Here is a 6,467-nt window from a genome sequence, read left to right on the forward strand (position 1 = left end):
GGCTTTGGGGAGAAAAAGGAAAAACTAAAATCTTTAAAAAAAAAACGAAAACCTAGTCTTCTCAGGCTTTCCTCCTTTTGGAGTGTGTCAAAGTTCTGGTGTCTGATACATCACCAAAGCATTGAGAGGCCCCTCCATTTATTGGTCATCTGCACCAGCCATGACTGAAGTGTCATTGTCCCAGCTTGCACAGTTCCTTCCATGCCAAGAGATCCTGGCTGAGGTTGAGATGTTCCGAATTAGCATCCCTATGACCTGGTGTACTATACAGCTGAAGAACACTTCTGTCCTATGGTATCTGGAAGGATCTTTTTATTCTCCTCAAACCCCAGTCTCAGTTTAAGCTTTGACAATCAAAAGCCAGGAAGCCCACCTAGGCAAGCCCAACTGAGGCAATGAAGCATAGGGCTTGCTCTCTGAATGGAAAAAGGGAAAGGGGAAACTATAGGGAGAAAACATAAACTGAGATCTCAAGAAATTATCCTGCTACACATGTACCTACCTTTTACGTTTACATTTATTTCTATTGTCTGTCTGGTCTACTGTGCCCCACACTTCATGCTCAGTTCCAATCATGTTTATTGATTGAGTGAATGATTGAAACCCTGAGTACCGCCTGATGCCCTATCCAGCTGGCTTAATGCTCAGTCATCTGCTTGCATATGGAATCCAATCAATCAAACGCAGGTCCGGGACCTCTATAAAGCTAAGTTTGACTCATGATTCAGCCCCATTACACCATCCCCCTCTTAGGACTAAAGTGCTGCCCTGAAGCCAGCTGGGGTTGGACACTTTGCTGAACCTTGTCAGGCCTCCTTCTCAGACACAGAACTTTGCCCAATAACTTGGCCAGCCTGGGATCCTTCTCCCCAGTCCCTTGTATCACAATCAGCCATTGTCTGGCTCCTAGCTTCTCTATCACTGTGCTACCCACAAGAGTGGAAACTTAAAAGCCTACTAAAATTTGGTGTGTCAGAAAAACTAGAATAATGCCAGAAAGTTTTGAAATAAAAAAGCTATAAAAAGGCCAATGGAGACAATTATTTTCCTTTATATAATGTTTTAAAAACTGCAATGAGTACAACTTCACCAATACGCCTGTGTATTGTAGTGCTAAATTTTGAGATAAGAAAAATATAAATTGGCTTATAATAAAATATGGATCTAAATTAACTCATGTTATATTGTCTCAATTGCTTGTGTTACAAGTGTATCAAAGACCTATCAGTGATTAATTTTTAGGGAGAAAACACTGAAACATAAAACAGTTAAAAGTATCAGGTGACTTATGATTTAGTGTTGGTTTACTTGGTTCCTATTTTGTGAAACAGGTGCAAGAAGATGATTATTTAGATCATAATGATGACTATGAGGGAGAAACTATAAAAAGACAAGCACAGACAGAATATCTTAAAGCTACAATGGGCCTGTACATCTAGACTAATGGTCTTATTTACAGATGAAGAAACTGAGTTATGGAGAGGTGAAGTTGCTTGGCCAATGTTTTGTGACGAATTAGTGCCAAAATCAGTATAATCTTCCCCCATCCATCCTTTGTTTCTATACTTTTTCCACATCCTTCCTCTATAATATAGTTACAGGAAAACAGACCCATCCAGAGTAGTAATGTAATCATCGTTGCCACACACTTGGATTCAGATATTTCTGTTTAAAACTATTAACATGAGGCTTTAATAATCAAAACAGGATTATCTGGAAATAAATTAAAAAGACACCACAGATAAATAATAAGGAGACTTATTAAACAATTTCATATAAGGATATAACTAATTAAAGATCTCTTCCTTAAGAAAGCTATGTGTAGGAAAGTGGACTTGGCTACCAATTCCCAATCATTAGGATGGTTTTGATTTGATTGTTTTGTTTGAATTTTTTGGGCTTGTTTATCTTTTGCTTGGAGAGTTAGGTTCATCTTTTGGTCTATTTATTCTGTTCTCTTGGTCTTAACTACTTGTTCCCTAATGTCCCTGAGAGCATCTTGGACCAGCTTTCTTCACAGTTTTATTTGTGCTACAGGAATGGATGGATAATTTTTCAACATGTTAAAATACATGAACCTCACTCCTAAAGTTAGCCTCTTACTTAATGAGGAAGCATAGCAGCATGCTCGCTAAAGTCAGGAACAATAATGATGCCTCTATCTCTGACACTATTTAACATTGTCTGAAGACACTATGCAATGTAATTAGACTACAGAAAATATTCAGAGAGAGAGGAATTGGAAAATAAAAAGTAAATCTATCTATTTGCAGATGACATGATGGTACACCTGGAAAACCCTAGAGTAGGGGCAGACAAACTGTGGCCCATGGGTGAGATTCAGCCCTTCCCTTGTTATTTAAATAAAGTTTTATTGGAACACATCCACGTCTATTCACCTGTGACTTGTCTATGGCTACTTTTGTACAACAGCAGAGTTGCATCAGTAACCATTAGACCCTCAGGTCTAGCATATGTACTCTCTGGTCCTTTACACAAAGTGTTTGCCAACCTCTGCCCTACAGAATCAACGATAAAATTATCTCAAACAATAAAACAGTTATCAAAGGTAGCAAGATATAAAATTAGCATGCAAGAATCAGTAACGTTCAGAAACACAAATAACAACCAGTTAGAAGATATAATGGATGGGAAAATCCCATTTACAGTAGCAATAAAAAAAGTTTAAATATTTAAGAATAAACTTAACAAGAAAGATCCAAAACCTATAATGAAGAAAATTACAAAGCATTCTTGAAAAACACAAGAGTATTTTTGGAACAAATGGAAAGACATCCCTGTCTTGGTTAGGATGTTTCAACATCATCAGTATATGAGTTCTCCCTAAGTTAATTAATAACCTTAATGCAATTTCAAGAAAAATTCTGATGAGATTTTTTTGTAGAAGCAGATAAGTTAATCCTAAAGTTCATAGGGGAAAATAAACATGCAAGAATAGCTGAAAAGAAAGGTCTAGCCTTATCAGATACTAAAACATACTATAAAGCCTCTGGAATTAGAAGTATGGTATTGGCACATGAATAGACAGACCAGTGGAATAGAACAGAAAATCCAGAAATGGAGCCAACTGCATATAAAAATCTGGTATGTGATAAAGATAGTATTTTTCATCACTGGGCAAATATATATATTTTTAATAAATGGCGTTTGGACAACTGGACAACCATTTGAAAAAAGATAAATTTAAACCCATTGCTCACTCCATACACCAGGATAAACTACCAACAGATTAGAACTAAATGTTAAAAATAATACCATACACATGCTACAAGAAAACATGGGCAAATTCCTTTATAACCTAGATATCAGGAAGGATTTCTAACTATGACTAAAAACCCAAGTGCAATAAAAGAAAAAATTCATAATAATAAGTAATAAAAAATTTAAAACTTTGTCATGTCAAAAAACAACAAAAGCAAAGTCAAAAGACAAATGACAAACTAGAAGAAAGTCTTCACAACCTACATCACAGATAATGGGCTAATATCTTTAATTTATAAAGAACTTATAAAACTTGAGGAAAAAGACAATAAATCCTGTAGAAAAATGGGCAAATGACAAAAACAGACAATTTACAAAAAGAGACATAAAAATGGCCTTTAAACATATTGAAGGAAGTTGAACTTCACTCATAATAAGAGAAATGCAAAATGAACTATACTAAAGTCCATTTCTTACCCATAACATTGGCAAAAATTCAAAAGCCTGGCAATGTTACTCTGTGGCAAGGCCGTGGGGGAAAACAGACACCCTCATACATCACTGTGGGAATGGAAAAAATTGAGGGGAATTTGGCAATACAAATACAAAATTATGTATGCATTTACCCCTCAACCCAGCAATTTGACTTCTAGAAATTTAGATGCACAAAGAAATAGATACAGTTCCAGAAACATAAAAACGCATATGCACAAGATTACGTGATACAGTATTATTTGAAATTGCAAAATAGTAGAAACTAATAAAATATTCAAGCATAGGACATTGATTGAAAAATCTTTGGCCCAGGCACACAATTCTAAGCGCTGTAAAAAATAATAGAGAAGATCTCTATGAACTGACAGAGTAATTTCAGGAGGTACCGTTAAGTTAAAAAAAGCAGAAAAACTTACATAGGATGCTGCCTGTTGTGTACAAAAGAAGGGAAAATAAGGATATAGACATATATTTGCTTATCTTACCAAAAGAAATACTAAAGGAGAGGGGTCAGCCCCCTAACCTAGTGGTTAAGTTCATGTGCTCTGCTTCGGTGGCCCAGGTTCCGTTCCCAGGTGGGGACCTACACCACTCATCAGCAGCCATGTGATGGCCACACACATACAAAATAGGAGAAGATCAGCACAGATGTTAGCTCAGGGAAAATCTTCCTCAGCAAAAAGTAAAAGGAGAGAGAGACACTAAAGGAAAAACAAGATAACAATGAAATTGGTGGTATACAAGGGGTGGGAGGAAATAAGTTGGGATGTTCTATGCTTCTTTATCTTTTTTTTTCCACTGGGAAAGTTTCTCTCTGAACTAAGAGCTGTTTTCAATCTTCCTTTCTTTTCTTTTCTTTTTTTTTTTTTGTCCCTCTAAAGCCCCAGTACAGAGTTGTAGATTCTAGTTGTAAGTCTTTCTAGTTCTTCTACATGAGCTGTGACCACTTCATGGCTACTGACAGATGGGTGGTATGGTTCTGCATCCAGGAACTGAACCCAGGCAGCCAAAGTGGAGCACACCGAACTTTAACTACTAGGCCATCAGGACTGGCTCTTATATTTCTTAATTCTGTCCACTGAAAGAGCCAAGAAGCAAACATATTCTGATAACAACGATCACACCTAGTACCTAATCTTGCTCTTTAATACCTTTAATATTCTTTAAGTTCTTTAAGGTATAGTACTAAGTTCTTTAGTATTCTTCACTAAGATGAACAAGGGCTCCTCAAAGAAATGGCTAATTCCAGGGATGGAGCAGGGTAGGTATAACATGAGCCTGGAATATCTAGTTATGCCAGAAAATAAAGAAGCAATTTAAAAAAATGATGTGGACATGTCACAAGAACACAGAACCATCTTGAAGAGACTCCTCTTGGCCAAATCTTGAATAATTGATGCATCAAAATAAGGACAGTAATGAATTATAAGCTATTGAAGAAATAGAAATTAATGAGTCCATACCTATAACAAATAAATAATAGTGCAGAGGAAAGGGCTCTTGATTACAGTTGAATGCTGGGAGCCAACTGGTAAATGGGAGGAATTCACAAGTTGGGAAATTATCATTTTGCAACAATCATAGTAAAGATTCAATCAGGCAAGAATCATCAATGGATGCCAAATATAGGAGGAAATTTTGATAAGGAGCAAGATATTTTCACAATCCTAAATTATTTCCCCATGGACTACCTATTAGTTACAACAGAGGAAAAACAGTAATTTTACAGTGAATAAGTTGACAACATCTTTACTGGGCAATCCAAACTAACATCACCAGTGTGAGAGAGATGTACATCTCAGACCTCTAAATGTGCTACCCTGAGAAGGACACAACATCTTCTATGCAGTACTTTGGTCTAGAATACATAATGTGACTCTAATCATGAGGAAATATCAGGACAATCTAATACAAGGAGCATTTTTTTTTAAAAGAGAGGTGTACTGTATTTGTCAAAAGTGCCAATGTCGTATAGACAAAGGAAGACTTCAGACCAAATAGGGAGGCTAAAGACAGGTGGCAATTAAAAGATAAAGGATGAACCTAAACTGAATTTTCTGTTGGGGGGGAGTAGGAGATTTCATTAAGGACATTATTGGGTCAAGAATTGAGTCAATGACAAAATTGGAATATGATTGGTAGATTAGAGTATTATATCAATGTTAAATTCACTGGGATAGATAACTATACTGTGATTATATTAAAGAATATCTATATTCTAAGGAAATATATCCTGAACTCTTTAGGAGTAAAGGGACATAATTTTGGAGTAAAGGGTCTTCATATGGTTCAGGGAAAACACACACACACATATACAAAAAGAAAGAGCACACGTACAAATGATAAAGCAAAGGTTAAATGTTTATAATAGCTAAATCTAGATAAAGGGTATATTAGTGTTTTTGTGCCATTTTAATTTTTGAGACTTTCCATAAGTTTGAAATTATTTCAAAATAAGAAGTTTTTTAAAAAGGGAAAAATTATAGACTAATTCAAGAATGTCCATAGCAGCCTTATCCCTAACAGCCTAAAGCTGGAAATCCTCAGCTTCCATCAAGAAGAGAATGAGTAAACAGATTGTGGTACATTCATATGATGGAACATTACTCAGCAAGAAAAAGGAAGAACTACTGATAGGTATAGCAACATGAATGAATCTCAGGAACATTGAATGAAAAAAGATACAAACACAAACATACTACTTGATTCAATGAATATGAAGTACAAGAATAGGGAAAATAAATTTATGA

Source organism: Equus przewalskii, chromosome 24 (genome assembly GCF_037783145.1).
Source record: "Equus przewalskii isolate Varuska chromosome 24, EquPr2, whole genome shotgun sequence".
Taxonomy (NCBI): Eukaryota; Metazoa; Chordata; class Mammalia; order Perissodactyla; family Equidae; genus Equus; species Equus przewalskii.